We start from the raw sequence: 9,933 nt of genomic DNA, 5'->3' as shown, positions 1-9,933 counted from the left end.
ATTTCTCCAGTTATAACCAACGACGTCGTTATGTTCTGTTGTAACCGAAAACACTCGTCAAATGTTCTTTACATTTACGATGTGCAGTAAATTATGAAGTAAAAGATAAATTTTGATAAAGATTGAGCCTCCCAGAGATCATGTTTGACGCAGATGCATAACATGATTTACAACACGCAGCTCGCTAGAAATAATGTGATTATGACTTGCCAGTGTTGTCATCTCAAATCTTAGAGATTAGGGAACTTGTGTTGAAAAGCAGGCATCATTAATTTATGTCTCCAGGTACATCCTGAATTGCTCCTGAGAGAGGCATGTGATTGTTATTTCCATTACAAAGCAGAGAACAACTCTTTTATTTTTTTTTTACTTGTATAATCAAAACGGGCACCTGAAACAGGGCATCACCCTTCAAAATAGAGATGCTGTGTGTGTGTGTGTGTGTGTGTGTGTGTGTGTGTGTGTGTGTGCGCGCGCGCGCGTGTGTAGTAAGTGCATTATATATTCTGATGTGAGATTACCATAACAAATGATCAAGTATACAGAATTTTATGTGATGAATAGCAACGCTTAACCCCCTACCCACACATGACACATATTATATATATATATATATATATATATATATATATATATATATATATATATATATATATATATATATATATATATATATATATATATATATATATATATATATATATATATATATGCCCTTGTCTCAGCCACATTCATACTTGTAACTAATGAAAGCCATGTGCAGAAAATTCCACAGGATTAGTAGCTTCATTCACTGGGGTGCTTCTATTTACGAGAAGAAGTATCTGAGCCTAAGAGGAACAGAACAGACTATATTATCTCTGTTGGTAATAGAAGTGAGATGTTACTAAGGTTTTACTGTTGTAGAGGCTTGAATTTGATAATCGACGTCATTAAGCTCAATGAAAACTGCTTCAAGATTAACCTGCAACAGAAAGCTAAACGAACAGAGAAAGAGGGGCAAATGGAATAGGGAGTACGGAATATTTGCTGATTAATTATTTGTGAAGTTTCCGTGCAACCTGTTCGGCTCTGGACTCAGAGAAGGTTAATGAGGAAGAGTAGAAGAACTGGATAGCGAGATGATGAAATCAAGGTAAGGGATTAATGAGGATTTAAGGATTTAAGGATTTAAGAGGAAGAACAAGGAAGGTCAGGGAAAAGAAGAAAAGAAAAAGTTTATTGGGTTAGTAATGTTTGAAATTTGTGCGTTAAGAGTCTAAGTAGATAATGATGTTAACGAATGTTGACACTGGGATGGGGTTTAAGAGCAGGGAGATGTTGAGGAAGAAAATGATTGGAATAGGGAAACACTTTTGAAGATTAGGGGAAAAGAGAAATTGAAAACACTTTTCAAGATTAAGACAAGAGGTGCCAATGTAGGTATATAAAATGCTGTTAGATTGTTAAAGATAGGATTCAGATGTGATGGAATGTCATGTTTATGTAACAAACTTTGATGAATTAGCCTTCGGTTATGTAGATGAGTAAGGAAAACCGTACGAAATGTAGTGACATTGCAAAATAATGGTGAAGCGTCGGGCCGTGATGATAGATGAAAAATGATTAACAGTGATATGCTACAATTAATTGTGTTTTAGATTGAAAAACAGATGGTTAATCTTTAACGGAATATAATAGAGGATCCTTAAAAAATCTGGCCTTTTAGTTATTGTATGTGATGGTGCTGAACACTAAATACAACTGATGACTGGAAATCGCGGTATTTGAATGTCAGTTTAGGGAATGAAAATAGATTATTTTAAGCAATAGCTAGAGCTCATTGTAATCTGTTGATAAATGTCGAAAGAGTATGTTATAACAAGCCTATGAAAATAGATGTTGGCCAACACAGTAATCACTTTCGTATAAAAGTAGGCCGAAAAAGAAAGTGGTTTATTTACTCATAGATTTTAGCTGATCGAGGAGTTTAAAGAAATCACGTTCGGTACAAGTGCAGTTTCCTAAGACAAAATAGGATGTGAATTGAGTGTGCAAGGATGAATGATTGTCTGTAGGGTTATTTGGACTTGACATAGTAAGGAGACACTACAGAGTTGAAGAAATTATTTTTGAGATATTAAAAATGTTACCAAAAGTGAAAAAAAAATCCTGAAAAGAGATGCTGACAGCATCGGAAATACGAGAAGAATGAAAACTAGAAAGTTGACACGATTGAGATTATGAGGAGAATCGAATCGAAGATGCTAGTAAGATATTGATTAAGAAGCAGCCTGTTGACGAGATGTAGGTTGTTAGTAAAGTGGGGGCTGAAATGGTAACAACTTTGCACTCTTCATAGATTAGGAGGGAGTTAAAGTGCCCGACTGTTTAAGGCAGTATTATGACTGAAGTGAAGGGAATGAAAGAAGTTGAATATTTTGCGAAATATGACACAATTACTGCACGAACAATAATGTTAAATGTACGTGAGAAATATAATTATGGCCTGTCAGTTATGCAATGAAATATGATAAAGCTTGGGAAAAGGTGTACGGGAGTATAATAAAAACAATAAGAAGAAAATATAACTACATGACTATATGTGGAAACAGTAGCAAAATATCCTTGAGAATTTGTAATGTTTTGGATCAGTGGTACGCGGGTCAAAACAATACTGAATTATTGAGTTCATTACCATAAGAGAGAGGAAATATCTGAACATCGGCGGGGAACCACAAAAAGAAGATGCCTAATCGAATGCGTTCCAGGAGCTTATGTACGATTATTCTAATGTGCTGATGATTTTCCAACGTATAGATTGAAAAGTGTCACTCCGGATTATTCCTTCGTTCTGAAGTGGAAAGCTGGTTACTTACTTAACGTTTCCGTGAAGCCTTTTGCTGTCAGAAGAGGTATCATTTAAGTATGGAATGGGAATATAGCCGAATGGTTACATCCCTGAAAGTCGTCAGTCCGCACTGTCTGCCCGCGATCGAATCTTCAAGGTGCCGAATCGTTTATCAATTAAAGTTATCGCTTTGATATTCCCGAGGTTAAGCAAATTGGACATTAAACGACATTTGTAGCCTTTATGAATATAAAAGTAACGGTGCGTGTGATTAAAATGCGTAAACACACACGCACACACACACACACACACACACACACACACATTATATATATATATATATATATATATATATATATATATATATATATATATATATATATATATATATATTATATATATAAACAGAATACAATGAAGTACATACTCAGAGCAGTGTACACAGAGCAAATAATGTGTGCGCGATATTTAGTATATTTGCCCGCACAGTCTTCATGAGAATGGGGAAGCAGTTATTGATGGTAATTCACCTGGGATGCCTCTGCAAACACTAGATGTTGGTGCTTGATGACACTTCAGTTTGAAGTCCTGGAGCAGCATTGGTTTGCTTCCTCAACGACGCAGTTCAATAGACTAATATTCAATATATTGATGATGGTCGGCTGCCTAATTGTTATTAAAACCGTGGCCAGGTAGATGATAGTCTTGCGAATGAAGAAGGGACGCAAACTGCGCAAACCAGAAGAGAGAGAGAGAAGAGAGAGAGAGAGAGAGAGAGAGAGAGAGAGAGAGAGAGAGAGAGAGAGACTCTTAGAACACCCAAGGAATATACTCTGCTAAGTAGAAAATTGATGTAAGTAGAAAGCTGCTGTTTGCAAGAGAAATGGGAAACAAAAGCTAATGGTGAAAAGGGTCAGATGCACAAGGAAATTAATTCCAGGGAAAATAGGGTATAAGAATAGGCGTTATAGAAGACGAGGCACAGCTGAGAAGGGGGATTAGCCAGGAGGCGAGTGTTTAAATTAAGATGGTACAGAGGGTAGGAGGAGCCGAGGGTAAGTAGCTCGAGGGGATTTGTAAATTACAAGAGAGAGAGAGAGAGAGAGAGAGAGAGAGAGAGAGAGAGAGAGAGAGAGAGAGAGAGAGAGAGAGAGAGAGAATGCGTACCTCGGTAAGTACGGAAAGGTAGAAGAGCTAAGAGATAAATGCAAATAATCATAGGTAACTGCCGGTGCAAGTAATAGGGGAGATAGAAAGAGACATTCCCTTAAAAGAGGATTTTCGAGTCTTTATGTGCCTCCGTGATAAAGAGTCTGGAAGGACTGTAATCGCTAACGGAAAATGAGAAAACAATCCGTGCCTTTGGAACTTCCCTAACTATTCCTTCCTTTTAATTGGAAATATGGCTTATGGCGAAGATTTCTGTAATGTCCTTAAAAGCGCACCCAGAAGGCACTGAACGTGCCCCACTGAAATACTGAAGAAAAGAGGAAATTCCGTCTTTTGATATTCGAATAAAGCTCTTCCCAATTAAATTATGGGAAGGCATTGGTTGCTTCATACGCTTCAAGAGTTCAGCACAGCCTGGGCTTCTTCCCAGTCAAAAAGTCTTTGTGCTTGGAAGTTCAATCTTTTCTTAATGCCGGTTGTGTTCTTGAGACTTCAAAGGCCTTTCTTTCATCTTTCAGAAGTCTTTCATTGGCCAGTTATTCAAGATTGACATTATGAAGATTTTTAGTCCATATCCATATAATGTGATATTTTATTTTATTTTGAGTACAAAGTTATTGTCCCCTCTGGCAACAGTTAGTAAACGCATGGTGAACTCAATAATAGTTAAACCGCCAAGAAAATTATTGCATTAATTTTGCACATAGGAAGCAACTGGTTTGTACGTCTGTACGTGTTTCTATTATATATCATAATTTTACTTCAACAGGATTACTGCTTAATCAATTCTTAATCAATTAACTATATTTATTGTCATTATTCTTTAATAATCTGACGTTTTGATTCTTGAAATGCCTTTAGGCTAATCTTGTTATTAATAGATCCGACTAAGTACAATTAAAAGTGGCCTTTTGTCTTAGGTGAATATTTAGGACTTGAAATTGTTCGAACAATAGGGAACTTCACTACCTGTCAAGCGAAGCGAAGGTTATCGAAAAAATCGGTCCATAATATTTAGCAACAGCTAAGAAGACAACTTATAGGTCTGTTTAATAATTATCTCTCTCTCTCTCTCTCTCTCTCTCTCTCTCTCTCTTTACTAACTCTTCAGATATAAGAACTTTGTATACGAACGTACGTAGATGTAAACTTGCTCAAAGACTTCCTTAATAAATGTGCTATACATCAGGTCTTGTATTTGTGATCAATATGGTTTGCAGATCACGAATCATTTAGACACTGCACATATATATATATATAGATATAATAACATATATATATATATATATATATATATATATATATATATATATATATATATATATATATATATATATATATAAATTAGATCATGGATCATTTATTCACAAACTAATATATATATATATATATATATATATATATATATATATATATATATATATATATATATATATATATATATACATATACTTTTACAGGTGCTGTTTTTGGATATTTAAACAGTATTGTGGGATCCAGCCTACTGGTCTTGTGCTGACTACCGATGTTCAAGGAATTAACAAATAAATATATACGTACATGCATATATATATATATATAATATATATAATATATATATATATATATATATATATATATATATATATACAGTATATATATATGCGTGTGTGTGAGGGGTTTTCGTCCATGCGCGTTGCGTATGTGCAACATGTCATATATGTGCTAAACGATATTTTGAAAGATGTTAAGTAAACCAATTTCTCTTAATACAATAATCATTCGCCTAGATTCTAGGTAATGCACCAAACAAATTCAGGATTTACACGTATCTCTCTTTACCTTGATCTTAGGTTTTTAAATCCACCCTTTATGAAATGTGACCAAACTTTCTTCAAGATAGTTAAGAGGCTCTTTGCTGTCATCGCTTCACATTGAAATTCCCTTGGCGGCGGCGAATTCAAGTACGGGATTGAGGCTTCCTCGTGACAGTTCGCTGTCCCTAAAATACGAGCGTAATTCTAGCTGAGTGACGATCATCATGCAAACAAAGACAGCGTAATTGCTGCATGAAACATGAAGCTGAGTCTCATTCATGATCATGAAGTCTTATTTTGTTCTTTGTCTTGCCGATATTCAAGGAACGGCAACCTGGTAAATTGCATTTATGCACGCACCGCCGCTAACGACTGTTGCTTCTAAATCCGATCAAACAGCCGAATTCTGCTTCTCTCTCTCTCTCTCTCTCTCTCTCTCTCTCTCTCTCTCAGTCAGACCAATGTAGGGTACTGGAATGTTTGAGTCTATTCGGCAGGCGATCCTTTTTATGTCGGCTAACTAATGGTACTGGAATATTGAAGTATCTTCTGCACGTGATCTAACATTGAGCACTGGAACATTACTTTTACCATGGAAGTATGTTGATGCAATGACATTGATATCAGTGCGGCCGAATGTATAGTCTTCTATGCTGGCCTGGATATTTTTTTTACTTCAAATTATTCAAGCTATGAATTTATTTTGTGTTCTTGTTATATTTTTTCACAAGGGCCGAAAAGAAACGCCAGAAATTTACAGTATGCAGTGATCCGATAATTAAAGAATACGTGCGTGACAAGCGAAACATTTCACATTTTCTCGGCAACAGTGCTTTTTTAGACTTCAAAAACTTTCGGAGAATTGAAAATTTCCGTGCTTGTAGAGAATTAAAAAGGTGCAAATTCCTGGGTTAGCCAGGAAGTAGACTTGTGTTGTTTTTTCTCTCGTGGTTCGTTTGTTTGTGTAGCTTTGATACGTTTAGTTTTGTAAAATTCCGTTTTCTTATATATTTTTTACATATCAAATTTTTATATTTGGCGTTTCATGATCTTTTTGCTAACTATTTTTTTTACGATGATTATTGTACCACTTGTTGTGATGGGCCATGCTGATTAATTCTCAATGTGAATTTCAAGCATTTCAACTCGCGTGAGATAGGTTCTTGTCATCAAAGGCCCATTCAAAAGTTAGGAAAATAACGATGACTAGTAGTGACCACAATGAAAGGAACGAGACTGATGTCTGTAGGGAAGCAAGTCGCATTTTTGAAACTGTGTTGTCGGAAAATAGTCTTCAATAAAGTAAACCTGTTCCCAGCAGTATGCGAGGACATGTTTCACTGCTATTGATGAGAGTTTGACCTCGCCTGGTCTCCGCTTTGGTTATACTCATAAACATTCATCCTCCCAATTCATTAAATAAGAAATGTATGATTAAACTAACTGGGAATACTTGCTACACTTTGAATATCAGCTGTGTTTAGCCTACTGGCGATTTATTTCTTTCTTTTTTTCGAGATTTTGTTTGATTTCCAAGGTTACGATATTGTTGTGTTACCATCAAGTTGCATAGCAACAGATGTTTTCGAAAGTCAACTCATACATAATCTAATGAAAGCCAGCATGAAGAATTGATCCTATTTTTATTAGTTTCATTGATTTTACTTCAGGATGTTTCTCACGAAATCCCTTAGGGCAGGGGTGAGGTTCATTAGACTTCTAGGGAAAATTGCTCTATAAAATCGTAGTGTTTCATAACATTTTCCACGAAAACTTGGGAATTGTGAGATCTTTGTATTTCAGTCATTTCTCTTATTGATTATTAAGACAAGATTTTATGTGTCGGACGTGCAGGACTCTCTCTCTCTCTCTCTCTCTCTCTCTCTCTCTCTCTCTCTCTCTCTCTCTCTCTCTCTCTCTCTCTCTTCCCCTGCAGTTTTGTTATACGCGTCAAAACTCCTTGAACAAAATGAAGAACCTGTAAGATTTTGTGAAACAATACTTGAAAATAATGGACACCTCAAATACTCTAAATCTGCAGAAAACCGTTTTATTCTTCTTTGGAACAAAGGTCGTAGGCCAAGTGACGTCCCTGGAGTCTATCAATTAGGGGCCTCGAGGGGAAAGCGGCTGATTACAGGGGTGGTTACTAACAGAGCGTAGCGAGCTCGTGTAACTAAAGGATTCGTGGATGGAAACGAGTAGTTTTCAATTCTGGGAACACTTCGATGAGGTTTTAAGAAACAGCCTTTGCATCTTGCGAATACGTCTTGCACTTGCATTATAGCCGAACAGCATCAGCACCTTCATAAATATAAAAATTCCTTATTTCTTCGCGTCAAAGCGTTAAGTTTAGTTACTTTTTCAGGGTTGCAGCCGAAATGATTTAGCTTTTGTGTAATTCAGGCGATTATCCCCATGTAAATTGGTTAGGGATTATAAGGCCTCGACTTACTACAAATATGGGATTTGTCGTGACACTACAGTAATACGCCTAAATCGGGTTGGAATATATTGTGCTGTGCCGCCACTCTGACATTACTCTTCCACCTCTCTCCCTCTCCCTCTCCCTCTCCCTTCCCTTTTCCAGCAAAAACTGTTGCTTGTATTACCAGGAAATTTTTTATTTATTCTAAATATCTCTCAGCTTGTGTTAGAAGAACTGCTAAGCTATCTTTTGCAGATGTGTTTTGTCGTTATTCCGAACCCGACAACTTGCGAGTAATTCGTAAGCTTTATACAGGGACCCAGCCTGCTGATGTTACTTCTCTTTTAAAATATCTTACATCTACTTGATCATGGCTCTCTCTCTCTCTCTCTCTCTCTCTCTCTCTCTCTCTCTCTCTCTCTCTCTCTCTCTCTCTATATATATATATATATATATATATATATATATATATATATATATATATATATATATATATATATATATTTACATATATATATATATACATATATATATTGTGTATATATAAACATATGCATACACACATATATATATATGTGTGTGTGTGTGTGTGTGTGTGTGTAACGGTAGGGTGAGAGAACAGGTAAATTACAGAATAGGTAAAAGAAGAAGGAGGTAGCTGGGCGTGTTCAAAAGATTGAGAAGAGACTTGGGATGTGTGTGGAAGCTAAAGTTGAAATGGCGCAGTGTGCGTGTACCGGGACTCTAGCGCTGCTGATGAGTCGTCTGTTTAGGTATAGGAGGCGGCTACTGCTTTGGAAGTTTTCTGCTCAAACGGTTCGTCCTCGATTCAGAAGTTAAAGTGTGAATTGAGGGATGATCGTCACCAAATGTGAATATTTACCTACGTACAGTTTATATATCTATGCAGTGGGATGTTATTGCTTAATGAAGGTTTATTATTCTTTTGTATTTATGCATTGTAATATATACCAGCGGTTTTGCACTATTTTTTCTCTTTTACGATGGAGTGTGTAATATCAGGAACAGCACAGAAATGCATGTATTTCTCTCTAACACTGGTAGTTCAACTCATGTTGGTTCCACGCGTATGCAAATACAGTAGTTTTGTTGGGGGGAAAACGACTCTTTATATTTTGGTTCCCCTAGCTCAGGGAACTAAGAATCGTAATCTTAACAAATGAATCTGTATTATTCGTGTATGATCGTGTTTATTATTATTTATGCGCGTGCGCGTGTGTATGCGTGCGTGTGAGAGGGAGCGGGAGGGAGAGAGAGAGAGAGAGAGAGAAGTGTTGGATTTTCACATATATCCTTTGAATAAAACAAAGGCTATGAAAAAATCAGCAGCGAGTGTGAAACAAAAGAGGGTGGAGGGCATATTGCACTAGTCACTCTTGCCAAGTGCGAGAAAACTCGCCATTTTTCGATTCATTTTAAGTGGATATGGAATTTTATTTCCTAGGGAGGATTCAAGCGTTCATGCTCTACTTGTTTTGCAACTGGGTTTTATGCTAGATCTTTTGTTGGGCTTCATTTCTTTCATTCTCTCTCTCTCACTCTTTCTTTCGTTTCCTATATCAGAATCATGTTGTTGAAAATGGACGTTGCTGCTGCTACGCTGAAATGAGTTCTTTGTACGTGGGCCCCGCGAACACAAAAAGAGAGAGAGAGAGAGAGAGAGAGAGAGAGAGAGAGAGAGAGAGAGA

General features: G+C 36.5%; 1 protein-coding gene across 4 annotated transcripts in view; it reads left to right on the top strand.

Moving 5' to 3' along the window:
• Window positions 1-9,933, top strand: part of LOC136844392 (uncharacterized) — a 464,343-nt gene that overhangs the window by 53,287 nt on the left and 401,123 nt on the right. The gene's annotated exons all lie outside the window — the stretch shown is intronic.

Source organism: Macrobrachium rosenbergii, chromosome 12 (assembly GCF_040412425.1).
Source record: "Macrobrachium rosenbergii isolate ZJJX-2024 chromosome 12, ASM4041242v1, whole genome shotgun sequence".
NCBI classification, from domain to species: Eukaryota; Metazoa; Arthropoda; class Malacostraca; order Decapoda; family Palaemonidae; genus Macrobrachium; species Macrobrachium rosenbergii.
The sequence above is the reverse complement of the archived record's forward strand: the minus strand, read 5'-3'. Positions and strand labels throughout refer to the sequence as shown.